The sequence below is a fragment of the Ostrea edulis genome, chromosome 7 (genome assembly GCF_947568905.1).
Source record: "Ostrea edulis chromosome 7, xbOstEdul1.1, whole genome shotgun sequence".
Lineage (NCBI taxonomy): Eukaryota > Metazoa > Mollusca > Bivalvia > Ostreida > Ostreidae > Ostrea > Ostrea edulis.
In genome coordinates, this window is record NC_079170.1 from 38,354,052 (window position 1) to 38,374,105 (window position 20,054).

Below are 20,054 nucleotides of genomic sequence, written 5' to 3' on the forward strand. Positions count from 1 at the left end.
CGGTCACATCCACCGTGAGTCCTATGTCTTGCTCGCGTAAACGTAGTAATCCGTAGTCACAATTAATGGGTCAAGAACGGCCCACCAATCGGTAAGAAACACGTCAGATAAAATATGGCCCAATGATAGGTTCTATCGGCAAACTAGATAATTATAACGATCATAGAATTTGTGAAATACTGACTTTAAACGAGACTCCTGAAATTCCTGTGACATCGACATGTTAGATTCTGTGAAAAACTGTGAAAACTAAAAACTGTGTGTCTTAGCTTTCGAGTACCATTTTGTGATGTTTTATTAAAAAAAGGGGGAATTGTATGTTTTAATGTATATTATACCTGAGACATTATATGGTGTGTGTGCGTGTGTGTATTTCATTATTATTTTAATACGCCCTGAAACTGATATTTATTCTTATCTAGCATATTTATGGTATCTTGTGTTTTCATGTTTTATATGTACAATGAGGATAGGTACAACTTTTAATGTTTTATTTGTTTTCTATGTATTATGTGTAAAACATTCCCTTGTAAGGTATATAAGCATTGTAAAGCACCTTTGAGCGTACATAGTGTATGAAAATGGTGCTATATGTAATATTTAGAGTATCCTTGAACGAGTGTATCTTCCGATACCAGTCGAGGGGGCGGAGCCCCCGAGACTTGTATCGGAAGATGCACGAGTTCAAGGTTACTCTAAATGTTTTGTATCATTGCGCTCAGAAATTATTGCATCATCCTTAATTATATAATGTACTCTAACAAGGAACTGCGTGACCAAAATTTAGATCAATCAAAATTCATTATCGAAATCACATGTTTATCTGATACGGTGGAATAAAACGCTTGTCGGTTTTTAAGCAATAACCACCATAGAATATGGCTGGGATTTTTTTTGCTCTCACAGTTTACAGAATCAGTATATAGAAAATCAGATGCATGTTGAAGATTCGTTGCAAAGTATGACGCTCGATCTACCGGGATTTAAAAATGAACCTCATGGATTTCGATATAGGAGATGTTTTGGACATGATGGAGACTGATTTGAGTGCGTCAAATTTCTCCAGTCCTGAGGTCGTGATGAAAAATGAACGATTTGAACCGGTGTCCGATGATGAAATTCAGCGTTTGATAGACTCACAAAAATCTTAACGCTCGTAAAAATACTAAATGGGCAATTGAAACGTTCAACAAGTGGCGTGCCGCACGGGACATTGTCCCACTTTTGACCGAGATGAATTGCTGGATGCAACGATTTGTGTTGGAAGTAAGAAAACAAGAAGACAGCTCGGAATACACAATACGTTTATTGAGTTTGTTTTATTGATAATAAAATTGACTAATTTGTTTATATTGTTTCTCCTCTAATGTAAGGTCAAATGTCATTGAGATTGTCGATTCACCCTGACATGCTCTATCTTGATAGAGTATGGTTGTTAGAGCACAACAAGTCATGGTGTATCAAAAATAAAAACACGGTGATCATCAAAGGAAAAACACCACAGCAATGATACAAAAATATGGTATTATTATTATTATTAAGTTTTTCAGTTGAAATGTGTTCAAGCTGAAATCATCCCATCTACCATTAAGTTGAGTTGTTAGTTTGCCGTTAATATTCATTTTCAATACAATATCTAAGTACGAAACATATGTGGAGGACTCTGTGGTGTTTTTTTATTTATTTGTTTTGTATGTCGAGTTAACAGGAATACTGTAAACGTATTATATTTGGCGTGTAGGATATTTGGCGGAAATCGTTTTTTCAACAAGTTAGCGTAGATTTGATTTAGCGCATTCCTGAATTACTTTAAACATCTAGATTTACGGATGGCATTTAGCGATGTACGTGATCTAGCGGAAGCTGCGTTCCGCCAAAGGCGCTAAATAGAATACACATCCAAATGTAATACAATTACAGTATATCGAATCGACATAAGAATGAAAATAATAATTCTTAATAGATAAAACACTGATATATCTAAATATCCGATGGAAGGCCACAGCAAGAGATTTTTTTCTTCTCATGTAGAAGCTTTTGAATAAACTCTGATTCATAAGAATTAAAAGCAGGTCATCTTACAAAGCTGACATCATAATCATGGGAACAGACTGTCGGAGGACCTGATCGCCAAAGACTATCAAGATAGTTAGTGAGGAACTCCAGCATATTTATTATGTCAACTTCAGAGTACAGTGTACGTGTGCATGGAATCGGAATGACGTTTAATCAATATCTATTTCATTTATCGTGAGGAATGATCATGTGAAATGTCCGAAATATAAATTTTATGCTGTTAATTTGAGAAATCTTTGTGGTCTTAAATTTACTAAAAGTTCTTTTGAATCATTTTTATAGAGTCCACATTTGATTTTCACGGCTTCTCGCATAGTGTAGTGTACGGACCTAACATTTACAAAATTTGTTTATGGATACCAAACCATCAAAACGAGTCTTTCTACACGAGTACCTTGACACAACTTCAATTATGTTTTATTTATTCAAATTTTTCGGTCTGTTGTCTGCCTCTATCTACATGCACGGCAGTAGATTTTGAATACACAATAACGGCGACATAATTCTTGGCATAATTCACTTGTCATCCCACCATACCTTTATCAGTACCGTATTATATTATTTTCTGTCACATTAAAACTCATTGTGAGTGATATTTATTGTCACATCAGTACCTTATTGTGAGTAATACTTACTGTCACTGTCCGACCCTCGTTGTTGTAAAAAGCTACAGTGCGTGTAATATCCGTCTCTATTGTCTACTAATCTTGCATGTTTATTCAATAAAATACTGTTTATATTTCTTCCCCAGATTGTGGATCACGCTGCTACTGTCGCACAGGGACAGACAAAGCATGTGAAGGTATCTTAATTTCCCAAATAAATCTCAAAGAAAGTTTTAGATTCAGAACTATGTTCTGTTTTGCAATCCGAAATAACGTGTTGGAAGAGTCAGTGAAATTGTTCTGGTTTTTTGTTAAGGAATCCTATGATTCGTTAAGTTTAATTTCCTGGTTTCTTTTCAGTTAACTGCCACAGAGGTTCCGCCTCAAGCGAAGCCCAATCACAGAAATGTTCACAATGTCCCATAGGATCTCTTTCGTTATTCAATGGGGCTTCAACTTGTCAGTGTCGAGCTGGATACTCCATTGAAAATGGAGTTTGTACGAGTAAGAATACATTCGTTTGTTTTTATATTCCGATTGTAATGGTAAACAAAAATATTTAGTAAACTGAGTCAGTTCTAACTTGTAATAGAACTTCATATGAGGAATTTGATTTGAAAAATGAAAGTGAATTCAAGCTGCGCACGAAGAAAATGAAGTTGATACGTTGTCATGGTAATGTATTCCACACCTTGGACAGACTATGAAAATGAACATACGTTAACATATACATATCTCTAAATCATGTATTTCTCATGTTTCAATGATCGTAGATAAGTTACCTCACGATCTAAAAATGTCAATATTTATCTATTTGTTCATCGTTGACAGAGTGTCCTGGAGGGACCTACAAGTCGATCATTGGTCCCACAACATGCATACCTTGTCCTCAGTACTCAACAAGTCATAACGGCAGTACCGCACCCGAACATTGTATCTGTCACCATGGAGAATTCAGCATACTGTCGGACGAAAGGCAATGTCAACGCTATGAAAACGAGGAATATGTGAGATTAGGTAATTCATGAACAATTATTTGCGGATAGTTTACCACTTTTTGTAGAAGCTGTTCTGGGTTAGGTTTATTACCCACTATAATCTAACGGAATGAGTAAAGCGACGGTGTATAAGCCGCTGATCACATAGATTGACATTAAAGCACTTGATATCGCTGAAGGCATGAAAATGTGTCATTAACCTGATTTCTACTGAAGAATTTCATTATATTTGATGTTTAATTCATGGAATTAGTTCTTTGGGGGGAATCGTCTACGTATATTATGGAGATTGGTTTTTAATTGCTATGTCGCTAATAAACATGTATTTTCAAAAACCATACACGCGTTCGAACTCTTACCCATAAGATTCTATATGGAAAATCTCGAAACGCATTCAATTTGAAATTTCAATGTGTCGATTGGTAGTTCTTGATGCACTGTACATATGTGTGGAGAAATCGAATTATCCAGTCAGGTCGTATAAAGACATCAAAAGCCTGAATGTTCCTTAAAAAGGGTCCCGAGAGGTAGATACCGTAGATTCCTTATTTTACGCGAGTACTTAATATGGCAAAATAACTTGTATGCGTCAAATCGCGTGAACATGAATTCGCGTCTGGCCTGTTAGTATTTGTGAGGTTTTACATGTATTTGAACAATAGAAAAATAAAAGCGAAAATTTCATTTAGCGAGTGACGCCTCTCGCGAAATTACGCGATAAGAAATCCCTCGCTTATATTTATAAATCAACAATAACAATACCAGCTGCATCGTTTAATGTTTCTTAATGCACGGAATTTTAGGTATTGATCCAGGCGTGTTAACAGAGGAGAGACCGTCTAAAAAATCCATAGCGCTTCCTGGTATATAATTCACAACCTTATTTGCCTTTGTGTGCGCTTAATTTGTGTCTTCATTTCAAAAGACATTTTACACGCATTTATTTGCTATGCATTTTTATTACCATTTTTTCAAATTAGAAATATGTTTTCCTTAAACAATGCTTTGCATGTACTTTCATTTCAAGCCAATTTGTATCTTATTACCTCAGTTTTCATCAATGAAAATGGCAGCTTTGGAAAGAACTACCAATACTGGAAACTAAAGATGAAAGTGCAAAATTTTTGCAAATGTTAAAGTCAATTTGGTCTGTCATATAGCTTGTTGAATTTCCAGTGTGTTTAGGTTATGCTTAGTAATAAAAACATCGTTTATGATGCTATAACTACTAATACATTTATTGTCTACTAAATTGAAATGTCATCTAATATCAAGAGAGCATGACCTTGAAGTAACCTTGACACAGATACTAGTGTTAATACCCGTTTTATTGTCAGCAATGAGAGTACCAAACCCCCAAATGCGTAACCCAGACGCAGTTTACCCAAGATTGAGCGGAGGTATAAATGTGTAGGTGTTGCGTGATTGGCTAATATCAAGAGTGAACTTATTTGGAATTGAAAGAAATATTATAGAGGTTCAAATTAATTGTCAGGATGAAAAATTTTCGCACAAAATCGAGAAATGACTAAGGAAATTACCATGGTAGGAGTGTGCTTAGAATGAAGGGTGTACATTACTGCAGATTGCTATGTGTTGTAAAAAAAAGTGCAAATATGGCCTATAAAAGGCACGAGAGCCTATATAATTTTTGTCGTTTTTTATTATCACTTGGAATGAACTTTGAAATGTTTGCGGTCATTTGTTTAAAATTAATATAGCTAATTAGTGCGAGGGCCAACGGTTAGTATTGAGGTCTGTGGGAAATGAATTGATACGCACTGGATGTTTCCTAAGCAAATTCATATCTCGACGCATTCAATGTATACTTTTTATAACTGGTAAGAGCTTCAGCTTTAAGTCTTACATTAACGCACGGTTCGATGAACGCATTTGTTCCTACCAGTTTCAATTTATACATTGTAAATATGCATCAGACTTTACAAACTTGACAGAAATCACTAACTTTTTAAATTACATCCTTTATCAGGTTTGGAGCCATCGGTAACAACCACTCCTGCCAAAACTGATCAACTGACAGATTATAGACACACAACGAGGAGGTCGGGTATGTATGTTTTGTGTGTGTATTTTACATTCCATTGTATTCTACGTTTTTTTTTCAGCCTGAAAGCATCCACTCTAAAGCTACAATCTTCCACATTTGTATCTCATACCAGAAACTCACGACATTTTATAACATGACGATATTGATTACTCACAAGTATTTAAAAACATATATATATATATATATATATATATATATATATATATATATATATATATAATCATCATCATCATCATCATCACCATCAAATGAAATGAAATGAAATGAAATGGCAGAGTAAGTGATATCTGTAACTGACCCCAAAACGTTAGAAAAAGCATAGCTGCTAAATTATGATTTGCTAATCTCAAGGCAATGAAAATAAATGGATAATTTGCTTGGTGTTTTTACAGATAGTGTGATGTTTGGTGTTTTTACAGATAGTGTGATATTTGGTGTTTTACAGATAATGTGATATTTGGAGTGGTGGGCGTTGTGGTGTCCGTCTTCCTTGCTGGTGTGGGGTTTGCACTCTACAAATGGAAGCAAAATAATCAAACCAACTTTGGACTTCCCCAAAAGTTGGTGGTATGCAAATTCTATTTTATGTACGTAGCTTAGTTTACATCAAGTATAATGTGTACACTACAGTTGAAGTATGTTTTAGATAACAAAGTCTAATTGTTTATACTACTAAAGGAAGAAAATACTTTGCATGATGAATATCAGCATAATTTCAATATGATACCATATATATGAATAAAATGTAAACAACCGATGGTGGTTGGTTAGTTGATTCATTGTTTACGTCCGGTCGAAAAATCGTACTTCACTTAAGTCGTCACCAGCTGTGGGTGAAGTTCTTCAGAGTTAGACCTATGCTTAGCGCTCAGGGCCGTAGCAGTGAGAGTTCTTTAACGTACCAACGCTTGTCGCGACACGGGACCTCCGTTTTTAAGGTCATATCCGAAAGACCCGCAATTCTCACTTCTAAGTGCCGATCGTTTGGCAAAGGAGCAATCACTTCATATGTTTATGTCTAAGGTTTGACGCGGCCATGGCACGAGCGAGGCTCGAATTCACGACCTCCCGTTTACGAAGCGAACGCTCTACCACTGAACTACCACGACGAGGCAGTACTCGACAGAGTTGCACGGACATTTTCACAGTTAATTAACGCATTTTGTTAGTTGACTTTTTCTTATGCATCATTTTACTAGCACTTGTTTATTATTACACATTAACACCCCTGGGTCGAGGCCTCTGCTGGTGGACTGTTTGTCCCCAAGGGTCTCTACAGCCCAGTAGCTACGTACTTCGTTACTAGCTTGAAAATACGGATGTATATTTAATAACTGGGATACAATTTAGAAATTCATTTCAAAATTAAGAATTATATCTCCCTCGTGCGTAGCTCTGATCCTTGGACGAATTTGTCTCCAGTTTTGGGGACTTTAGTTTTCCTATTAGCTCTTACAACTTTTTTGTCATTTCGAATTTCCAAATTTTCGGCTTGAGCATCACGAAAGAGACATTATTTGTCGAAATGCGCATCTGGTGCATCAAAATTAATACCGTATAAGTTTTCCATTAAAGTGTTTGGTTTTACTCATTTCGTTTTATCCCGTGGGGATCCAGGTTAGAATAGGTCCTCAGTACCCCTTGCTTGTCGTAAGAGGCGACTAAATGGGATGAGACCGCAAAATCAGCAGGTGTGGCACGATAAAGATCCCTCCCTCCTCAATGGTGATAAGCGCCGAGCATAGGTCAAAATTTTGCAGCCATTCACTGGCAGTGGTGACGTCTACATGAAGTGAGTGAAATATTCTCGAAAGGGACGTTAAACAATATTCAATCAATCAACTGTTCTATAACACCATGACTCGATGAAAATTAACATAATCAAGCTGTTTGGATAATGTCAAGCTGGAAGGCCTCAATCCGTCCTCGCAAAGCACCTTGGGTGCATCGAAACACCATTCGTTTTCAAAGGTTGGATAGCATTATGAATCGACAAGACACACGTCATCCTCGTATGATGTTACGTCGAAATAACAACCAAAGAATAACACACCTAAGCCGTCATAGCATCCATGACCTTTGACCCATCCGATCATAAATACAACGTCATCGATATATCTAAATGTCGAGTTAGAGACTTCTCATGTAGAAGTTTTTGAATCAATTCTGCCTCGTTAGAATTTGAAATGTTTTTAAAAAAAGGGGGGGAGGTCAGTTAACAAAGGAGCATAATTACAGTGTACTTAATGCTTATTTTTCCCCCCTTTTGCTAAGCATAATTTCATTTATTTGTACTTTGTGAATTAGACTGAATTAGATCTTCACCTTTCACTGAAATTTTCTTTGAATTGTTCGAATGAAGATTAAATAAGTTGTAGATGTGGTTAGAATGATGAATAATTATGTAGTAGGCGTTGTTAGAAAGTGATGGTCTTATAGGATATCTAGTAGTATTCATTCTGAAGATTCCGGCTGACACGAGAAGGTCGTTTTATACTGGTACGGAGTTCCAACAACATAGTGTTTGTCAGCTTTACAAAACTTACAAAAGTCTTGCTTTTGATTTGGTAACGGTGATGAGAGAATCGAGGTTAATGATGATGTGAAATGAATTGAATAATTTGGTAAATAACGACTATTTATATCGGACATCACATAATGGAAAAATAGTTTTAAAAATTTATTAGATATTTGAGGTGTTAGCGTTATATGCAAAGTGAAGATAACGAACAGTGATCAATCTCACAACTACTACAAGCAATACAAAATAGATAGTTGGACAAACACGGAGCCCTGGACACACCAGAGGTGGGATTAGGTGCCTAGGAGGAGTAAGCATCCCCTGTCGACCGGTCACACCCGCCGTGATCCCTATATCCTGATCAGGTAAACGGAGTTATCCGTAGACAGCATTTGACCCAATGATAGGTTATATTGACGAACTAGATCGTTATAACGATCATAGAATTTGCGAAATGCTGACTTCAATCGAAACTGTTGATACCCCTGTACCATCAACTTGTTTATCAGTAGATTGCCTCGATTTAAAAACTGACTATACGCAGAACAAGCTCTTGGATATCGAATCAATTGAAAAATGTAAACACCATATGCACGTGATAATGGAATATTACTACATAAATATAGAAAGTTGACGATGGAGAAGCTGAGGTCATCCTGTTTGTCATAAAGTTGAGTTGTTAGTTTGCCGTTTATGTCTACTTCCAATAAAATCTCAAAGTATGAAGCAGAAGTGGACGACTCTGTGGTGTCTTTTATTTCGAGCTCTCAGGGATATATCGAATCGACATATGAAAGAAAGTTATCATTGTTAATAGACAAAACGTCGTCGGTATATCTAAATGTCGAATTGAAGGCCACAACAAGAGATTTCTTCTTCTCGAATCATTTGAAATATATACACAACATATGCAAGTTGTAATGGAATATTGCTAGATACATATAGATAAAAGGAGTTGGGGATGGAGACGCTGAACTAATCCCGTTTGTCATAAAGTTGAGCTGTTAGTTTGCCGTCATCTATTCTCATAAAAATATCTAAGTATGACGCAGAAGTAGACGACTCTGTGGCATCACAAGAAATATAAGGGTTCCAGCATTTATGAAGTCTATATAGATAATATTCATATTGATTGCAATACCTAAAATTGTTATTATTTTCACACCTACAGTATTCAGGAGACAAAAGAAACTATTTCATGAGGTTTTCCTGAAATGTTTAGCAGTACGATAGACTTTTCCTTGAAATTTTATTTTGTAGCTTCACTCGACGTGTCAGAATGAAGAGCGACATGGGTCTCTGATCTACTCCACGAAATTAGAAAATTATTACAAAGGACTCGAGGTCGCATCTAACCAGTTGAAGATTGGAAAATTGATTGGACGAGGAGCGTTCGGAAGAGTATACGAGGGATTTTTACATAGCACGAAAGATAAGGACATGAAAGTGGCTATCAAAAGACTCAAAGGTATTCATTTGAGACAATTTTCGTGAAACCGCCGTATTGTATTGCTTGTAGGAGTTATGAGATTGATCACTGTTCGTTATCTTCACCTTGCATATTTGACAAGATTCTTTTTATATTAGATGATATCTCTTCTCAATGTAAAATTCGATCAAATTAAAGTATACAAGCTGTAAATGATAGTATTTTCCAACTACCTAAGTATGCAATTAAACATATATTGGTAAAACTAATATAATTCCCAAGGTCTGATGACAAAATCAGCAAAAGGAACAGGGGAATATTGCTTGAGTGCATAACGACAATGAGCGTTTCATATAATCCGCCATAGCCTCGGACGCAATATTCGCGTTGGCGGACGCGAGAATGATGATTTCCGAACATAATCGGGCCGCTAATCAATGCACATCGGAGATTATGAACAGGAATTACTGTCAGGAAGACAATAATTCATACATCGACATTTTCTGCTGATTTGATAGGTTTATTGCTTAAGATCTACTTTGAATCAATGAGATTGATATATATTCAATCACAATTTATTTATTCTATTTGTTCAATTTATTTCCAGCTTGCATTGCTTTAAGCATATTGTAATTTGTCATTCACACTTCTGTGGTTTAAACTGTTTGAAGCTTTAGTCATTCAACTTATCTTTAGTTTGTGGGAATGTTTCGCGGACTTTCAATAAGGTTATGTGAAAACAGTAACACTATGTCCAATGTTAAATATCTGTCATGCTGCCCATGACCTCTGATCTGGCATAGAAATAGAAAATATACGATATGTGTAATACTAGTACCATGCCTCGTATGGAAAATTATTGCGATTTTCATACAATAATTTTTCTATGAAATAATCAAGAAACGAAATAAAAACCCTTCATAATGATTTTTTTTTCATGCATTTCTTTTTGGGGTTGCCAACCATTTGATTGGTGATTTTCATGGCTGACAGCGCGTAATGCAATAGAAAATAAAGCCTCCCCCCACATTCTTTTTATTTGATTGATATTGACAAACAAATAAGACGTGTAGTAACAATTCCGATAAGAGGTGCTAGCCATCTGCCTCCATTCATGATAACCAATCGAACACGCTTTAAGGCTTCCGAAACTCATAAATTTTGAATAATTTGATTTATGATCCTTGATTATTAGCACATGTACGCGCCATTCTAGGCGGTGTAAGAAATTGACAATGTAGTTAAAACTGCCTTTCTGTACTCCGTGACAGCGTGTGGTAGTATAACTTAGAAAATTAAAATTTCAGAAAGGTGGTCAAATGGCGTATCATTGCACATCACGGCTGGTGTGACCGGTCAATAGAGGATACTTACTCCTCCTAGGCATCTCATTCCACCTCTGGTGTGTCTAGGGGTTCGTGCTTGACAAATTAACTATTTTATATTGCTTATGGGATTTATGAGATTGAACACAGTTCGTTATCTTCACCTTTGATTGCAAGGTCTCGAGGTGTAGAATTCATAGTCATCACGTGGTGTTGGTAGGGAGTATGTGTAATGTGATCAATAATAGCAAACATCGTGCCCTCATGCAACATACCACCGGAAGTGTTTGAAAGATTAGAGCTAATGAGCAGTTATGCGGGGGAGGGGGATTGGTCATGGGGATGAAGTGCGAATTTGCGATACATCCGTTTGACCTTCTCTAACTTTTGTATCTTTTGTGGGAATTGTGAGGTTGATTACTGTTTCTTTTCTTCGCTTGACCATATTCGACAGGATGGCGCGGTATGTTGATGTCGATATACTGCACATGATATCTAAGAGTTGTCATCATAGATTAATAGGTAATAGAAAATATCCCTAATCCTGGACAAAATACTTTCAAGCAACTACATGGGCAAATAGCAGCTTTAATTTTTATTTTATTTTGCGTTTTGTTTAATATTCATATCTTCGTATTTTGGAGGGAGTGGTTTATTGTCTTGCCTTAATTTGATATAATTTCAAAATGATTTTATGATAAGAAAATATGAAATTCTATCCTTTTCTTGAATCATTTCTAAAATCCATAGAAGTTTTTGTTTAACTCACAAATGCACTCCCATAGCCTAAAACTCACAATTATACATATTTGCTCATAAAATAAATCATTTCATTTACTTCATGTTGCGCACGTTAATGAATGTATATAAATATACCGTACAAAATGTCTAATGAATCCATGATCATTTACAGAGGATGCCACGAGAGAGGAAAACGAGGCTCTGCAAATGGAAGCGGAGCACATGATGTATGTGGGAAAACACCCTAACATCATTCAGCTGCTCGGTGTCTGTTCCATAAAAGGTTGTAACACTTTAACTGTGTGTATGAGTGTGTGTATGTGTGTGGAGGAAGGAGGGGGTCCTGAATCAGATAGTCACAGCAGATAAAATGTCTCTTGACATAAGTCTCCCCGCGATTAAAGTAAAAAAAGGAACTCAGCATTTTTCTTTGAAATTTACATTCCTAAAGTATCCACAAAGATTCCAATAGCAAATATATTCATTCGTTTTTGTGTACGTGGTGGTTTTGTTTATTGTGTTGATTAACAGGTTCTCTCATGTTGGTATTGGAGTATGCTTCTAATGGGGACCTTCTATCTTACTTGAGGCGCTACTCAACACTACCCAGCCTACAACTTACGGTCCCTGGATTTGGTAATGAGCGATCAGCTGTTGAAATATTCAGGACGCTCATCATGTTCACCTGGCAGGTGTCAAAGGGAATGTGCCATTTAGAAAAATTAAAGGTATTTGTTTTCTCTATCAGTTCCCCCAACAATTTACTCCAAACTGTAACACAGACTTCAATTTCTGATAATTCCTCCATATGCTATTCGATGGAGGGTATTCTTGAAGGGGGAGGCATGGTGGTGGTAAAACTTGGAAATATTTATTAGTGGGGGATTAATTCAAAGATCATTGCTATTACATTTTTAATCAAACATACTTCTTTATTGATATCCACTAGGATAATGTTTTAAATGATTCAAAAAGCTTTTCAATAGCCAAAATATGTGTTTACTTATTTTTCCATTTTTCCTACTTCGGATTTCTATTTCTTTCTACCCCAAATAGTGTTGATTTCCTTATGACAAATTCATCCATTGATGTTAAAGTTTTGGAAATAGTCTGTCTGTAACGTAAATCCAAGCATATTTGAGTCTAACCATCGATCGAAGCGTAAACCTCACCAGTCCCGGCATTTACACGTTTTCCTGAATCAAAACATGAAGGTTTTCAAAAAGTGGATGATGTAGGCTATGCCTGTCCACGTCTTTAAAGAGAGCTTAGCCATAGCAGCGAGGACTATTTAATATGATAAAACATGCCGTTACAAGATATATCCATTTTTAAGGCCATATCCGAAAGACCCTTGTTCTCACTTTTAAATGCTGAGTGATTGGCGAAGGACCAATCACTATATATATTTACGTGTTAGGTTTGACGCGACCATGACACAAGCGGGGCTCGAACTCACGATCTCCCGGTCACGAAGCGAACGCTTGACCGCTGAACTACCAAGACCGGTCATGTAGAAGTGAAACCCGTGGGTCTTTCGCATGATAATGTAACAACGAAGCCCCATGTCACTGCTACGGCCCATAGTTCTATGCATACATGTAGGTCTTATTGTTAATATGACATTTGGTGACGTCATAATATGAGTCATCTTCACAAATCGAGGGTTATTGATTCGTTATCTTGCACTAACCGATAACCTTTAACTTGTGAAGATGAATATGAGTTAACGATTCTAGAAACAACCGTAAAACAAATAATAATATTTATATCATCCTCTGACGCTTTCTAGCTTGGTGATATTGGCAAATAAGATAATGTTGCAGGGGGTTTTAACAGTCTCGTTTGAAGTCGGCATTAATTTGCAAATTCTATGATCATTATACTTTTCTTATTTGCATGAAACCTGCCGTAATGTAGAATGCTGTCTGACGTGTTACATACCAAATGTTAGGGTGTTCTTTGCACACTGATTTAGACTACGGATTACTGTTTACCTGATGAAGATATAGGGCTCACGGCGAGTGCGACAGCCAACAGGGGATGCTTTCTCCTTTTAGGTACCTTATCCCACCTCTAGTGTGCCCAGGGGTGCATGTTTGCCCTTCTCTTAGTTTCGTATTCTTTATAGGTTGGTTGGTTATATGTCGCTCAAGAACTTTTCACTTATATGGAGACGTCACCATTGCCGGTGAACGGCTGCAAAATATAGGCCTATGATCTGCGCTTACGGCCTTTGTGCAGGGAGGAATCTTTATCGTACCACACCTGCTATAACATGGGACCTTGGTTTTTGTGGTATCATCCGATGGACCGTCCCATTTAGTCGCCTCTTACAAGGAATGGGGTACTGAGGACCTATTCTAACCCGGATACCCACGGATATATTCTTTATAGGAGTTATGGGATTAATTGCTGTTTGTTATCTTCACCTTTGTATTGATCACAGACAATTGTTGCTTTATTTGACAGTGCATTCACAGAGATCTTGCAGCCAGAAATATACTCCTAACTCTAGACCCAATCGCCAAAATATCTGACTTTGGACTCTCAAGGGACGTGTACGAATCGGCTTATTACTTCAAAGTATCAAAGGTAAATAAATATTATACATTCTGTTATTCATTGAATAAAAAAAATAACTAAAAGTTTGATACTTTCCTAAAACAATTATCAACTTAAACTATTGTAGGGTCGGTTACCATTCAAGTGGATGAGTCCCGAGGCCCTCCTAATGGGACAATATTCTATTAAAAGTGACGTGTGGTCTTTCGGAATACTCCTATGGGAGGTTGTCACCCTAGGGGGAAACCCCTACGCTGGGATTCCCGTGGAGGCATTGTGTGAACTCTACGCAAATAACTACCGCCTGCCCAAACCCGCGTCCTGTCCAAATCCTATGTAAGTTGTAACAGGTATATTTAGATTGTTGTCGATTAGAATAAGATTCTGTTCTCTCAAACAAAATTCAATTAAATTCAGATTAAAGAAAATAACATTGTTTCTTATGTAAATATAGGTCCTTTGAAATCAAAGTATCAAAGAGATTGAGGTTCAGGGAATGACTGTGTTGCAGCTTAGAATTCTATTTTAGACTTGTTAGAATTGTTGATAACAATACGTTTCTTTCATAAACCGCATAACCAGATACAGATTAATGCAAGACTGTTGGGGCGAACTCACGAACGACAGGCCTTCTTTTTATGACGTGGAAGCCAGATTAGACAATCTGCTGCAGTATGTTGCAAATAGGGTAAAATAGAACTATTACCATCAGCTGTCGTATTGATAGATCAAAGTGTTATTGAACGCAAAATCAATTACAGAGTATTTCTATTTTGCTTTTTGAATTTTCTATCAAAGTTCTTTTACAAAATTACCCGAGAAAATCTCATTTTGAATCTATATAAGCAGCTAACAAAGACGGTGTTCCTCTTTATAGAAACTATGGGTATTGCAAAAACAATTATATATTTCATTGATCTCTACATGGATTTGATTTCAGTTCATTAACACCACCAATGCATACCTGTAATTTTATCAAATAGTTGTGTGTGCATATATATCATCTATACCCCAGTTCACATTAAGGTATTTGTACATTTTCTTTACTATATGTTATAAGTGAAAAGTTTGTCATATACAAAGAGGAGAGATATATTAATGGAAGAAAGCATACGAACTCCGTCTCGAAATAAATGTTTTAATTGTAGGGGGAAAGCGTGCTCGAAATGTATATTTCAACTGTAGGGGGAAAGCGTGCTTGAAATTAATGCTTTAACTGTAGGGAAAAGCGTGCTCAAAATGAACGTTTTAAAGAGGCATTAGCTGTGAAAGTGATGACAATCATTTTTCTATCAAATTATCTCAATGACATAGGAATGAAAAATGAAGATATCGAACAGTGATCAATCTTATAATTTCTATAAGCAAAACAAAATAGAGGGTTGGGCAAACACGGGCCCCTGGATATACCAGAGGTGGGACAGGTGCCTACGAGGAGTAAGCATCCCCTGTCGACCAGTCACATCCGCCTTGAGCCATATATCTTGATCAGGTGAACGGAGTTATCCGTAGTTAAAATTAGTGTGCCAAGAATGGCCTAACAGTCGGTATGAAACAAGTCAGACAGCATTTGACCAAATGATAGGTTGTATTGGCAAACTAAATTGTTATAACTACCATAGAATTTGCGAAATGCTGACTTTGAACGAGACTGTTGAAACCCCTGTACTACAACTTGTTTGCCAGTAGCCTGCCTCGATGTAAAAACTGATCATAAACAGAACAAGCTCTTGCGTATTAAATCTCTTGAGAGATATAAACACCATATGCAGGTAATAATGGAATATTGCACATAAATATGGGAACTTGACGATGGATAAGCTGAAATCATCCCGTTTATCATAAAGTTGAGTTGTTAGTTTGTCGTTAATATCTATTTCAATAAAATATCTAAGTATGAAACAAAAGTGGATGACTGTGGTGTCTTTTATTTCGAGTTCACAGGGATATATCGAATCGACGTATGAATGAAAATTAGCATTTTTGATAGATAAAACGTCGTCAATATATCTAAATGTTGAGTTGAAGGACATAGCAAGAAATTACTTCTTCTCAGTTTTTGAATAAATTCTGCTTCATATGAATGAAAGGTAAAGATAACGAACAGTGATCAATCTCATAACTCCAATAAGCAATATAGTATACATGTAGATAGTTGGGCAAACATGGACTCCTCGATGCAACAGAGGTGGGATTAGGTGCCTAGGAGGAGTAAGCATCCCCTGTCGACCGGTAACACCCGCCGTATAAAAACAAGTCAGATAACAAAGGACCACAAATCGTGTCCATGAAATCTCCAACAGACTGTTGGAAGACCTCATCACCAAAGACTACGAATATATTGTCAATGAGAAATATATATTAATGACTAATAAAAACATTTATTTTGTACAAAAACAATAGAAACCTAATAAAACTTCGTCAGATTACTCTGGGTATAGTCAGTTTTTAAATCGAGGTAAGCTACTGACAAACAAGTTGATGGTACAGAGATTTCAAAAGTCTCGATTGAAGTCAGTATTTCGCAAATTCTATGGTCGTTATAACGATCTAGTTCGTCAATACAACCTAGCATTGGGTCAAATGCTGTCTGACGTGTTTCATACCGATTGCTAAGCCGTTCTTGGCACACTGATTTGACTGCGGATAACTCCGTTTACCTGATCAGGATATGGGGCTCACGGCGGGTGTGACCGGTCAACAGGGGATGCTTACTCCTCCTAGGCACCTGATCCCACCTCTGGTGTGTCCAGGGGTCCGTGTTTGCCCAACTATCTATTTTGTATTGCTTGTAGGAGTTATGAGATTGATCACTGTTCGTTATCTTCACCTTGCATTACCGCTTTTAGTGTATAGAAATATATAAGGGAAAGCATTGTCTTGTAAGACAATAATTTATTTAATCACCAAAATTAACAAATGCATGTGCCTGCTTTGAGGTTAAAAAGTGTTTGAAATAACTATATACTGGTGTTACTACTCAAATACAATAGAGTAATTTTCATTAAGCTCAGTTGTCTCCTCTTTTTTTATTTTATTTTTTTTTTTGGTGACAAAATTACAGCTCCTTTAACTGTAAAGTAAAAACGAGCTCGAAACCAATGTTTAACTGTATTTGAAAAAGAAGCTGGAAATTAATGTTTTAACAATAGAGGAAAAACGAGCAGGAGATGTTTTAACTGTAGAGGAAAAGTGTGCTCGAAAGAAATGTTTTAACTGTAGAGGAAAAACGATGTCAAAATGAATTAACTGTAGGAGACAAGCGTGCTCAAAACAAAAGTTTTAATACAACTCCTAATTATATGATATATGGAGAATCTAGGCGTTTTCCGATGTATATCAAGGTTTATACAAGAATGATTAATACTGAACAAATTTGTTATACTCAGAAAATAAAATTGTTAGTATTGTTTATAGGTATTTTGTACCCAATATGATAGAGGTGGATATAAAAACTCTTGGATTGACTGTATCAAAAAAAATTAAACATGTGTGGACTTTCAAATATTTGGAATGCGCAAGGTTATTGCATAAATGTTAAATGGTTATCTACAACAGTTAATCTGATTTTGAAAAATTATCTCGATCCCCTCTGGTATCAAAGAAACATTGTTCCTTAAATATGATGTGATAAAATTTAGAAATTCATTTCCAAATTAAGGATTATCTCCCTCATGCATAGCTCTTATCCTTAGACGAATATTTGACTCCACTTTTTGGCACTCTGTTTTCCCTATAATAGCTCTAGCTAGTTAATTGTTATTTAGGATTTCAAACATTTCGGTTGAGCATCACTGAGGAGACATTATTCGTCGAAATGCGCATCTGGTGCATCAAAAACTGACTATTTTTCTTCCATGTATTATATTTCCTGTACCTCATGTACCGTTTAACATGATTTTAGCTAATAAATTGAATTGAACTGAACTGAACGAAACAAGCGTGCTCGAAACGAACTGTTTAAATGTAGAGGAACAGCGTGTTGTTAATGAATATTTTAACTTTAAATGAATATGTTCCAGCCCATATTCCAATCCGAACATTTGCAGGATTACAATTTCTAAGATTACCAAAAAGCATGGAGATGCATCAGTATCCATATATCTATCGCATCTTTTGCCCATATTTCCATTTGGTTCCAGTGTTCCTTAACAATATAAAATTCTACGAATACATGTATATGGTCATTCTTACTGTTGTCAAAAGGTGGACAGAGAAAAGTCTATTATCGTTGTATTGTTGCAAGAATTCTACACAGGGTTTGAAAATGGACAATTCTCATCCAGCTTGATTTTAAATATGTTCAACACTGTCAATTAATTATTTTACTACTATCTTTATTTTAGAAATGAACTTCATTTTAAAAAATACACAAGAGTATGAACTGCAACTGCAATCATTTTTTAAAAAAATCAAACTAAAGTGCGAAATTCCTACAGTTTCCTATGAATATGCACACATGATTATATCTAAATTATATTATATAGTTTGTCATTGAAATTGTTGACGTTTGTTACGATCTGTGTTAATTATTGAAGTTTGTTACGATCTGTGTTAATTGTTGACGTTTGTTACGATGTCTTTAAATGTTTATGTTTGTTACGATCTGTCTTTAGATGTTGACGTTTGTTACGATCTTTCGTTTGTTACGATCTGTGTTAATTGTTGACGTTTGTTACGATCTGTCTTTAAGCGTTGACGTTTGTTACAATCTGTGTTAAATGTTGACGTTTGTTACGATCTTTCATTTGTTACGATCTGTATTAACCGGTTCTTATTTACAGGAGTACACAGACTTAATGGAGAAGGAGAACGCCCCCGTGTCTGTTGATAACTGTGCCACGGACGCTACAAGATATATGACAATGTCATCATTCTATGATACTGACTCCGACGATCGAACTTATGAAGAGACCAGCGATTCGGACACCTACCAGGAGGCAGATCTTAACAGTGATCTTCTTCCATGCCGACCAATTCGAACCCATCTGTCGCAGCAAAAGTCATCACAGTGGTACACAGAGGAGAGTAATCCAGAGGCTGAAGTGGTCTCTAATCCGGTTACTAATGACGTATGTAAGCTCCCGAAATCAGCCAGCGCGATCGAACTGCAGAATCTGTGTGATTATAAGGTTAAAATGTGGTCAAATCCCATCTATGGTTCCTCGAGACAATAAAAAGAGACAACATGTACTTGAAACATGAAAGGTATCAGGTGAATCATATTCAGGGTTTTGTCCAGTTTCGATGAAGCAAATTACGCATCGCAAAGATGTTAGTCCGTGAAGCCCGTTACCTATGGATATCTTGGTTCGTACAGGTGTGCTGTTATTGGATGAGATGGAGTAAAAGATAAATATAGATACAGTTTAAGATCCTAGAATGTTGATGAAAATACATGATACAAAATATCATATGGAACCAGAATATGACATGTCACTTATTTACCTCTTTATCCAGAGGATACGATAATTTTTGTACCATGCCCACACTTTGTATTCATACGCCATGTGACGTAATGTAAATAAACGACTACGTTTCCATAGGGAATGGATCTGGGTGACGGATTTCCCAATAATTCAGTTGTTAAAAATTATGGAAGTGGCAAAAGTGTTGTAAAATCTTAAGAATTTGAAAACATTTATATGAAATTATATATATTGTGTATATACAAATGTACATGTGCATGTACTAGATGTATTCCGATGAGTTGTATAACTCAAGGA

The 20,054-nt window shown here is 36.3% G+C and overlaps 1 pseudogene; it reads left to right on the forward strand.

The window, feature by feature from the left end:
• LOC125656537 (epidermal growth factor receptor-like) overlaps positions 1-19,526 on the forward strand; it is a 41,538-nt pseudogene extending 22,012 nt beyond the window's left edge.
• Positions 19,527-20,054: the final 528 nt, after the last annotated feature.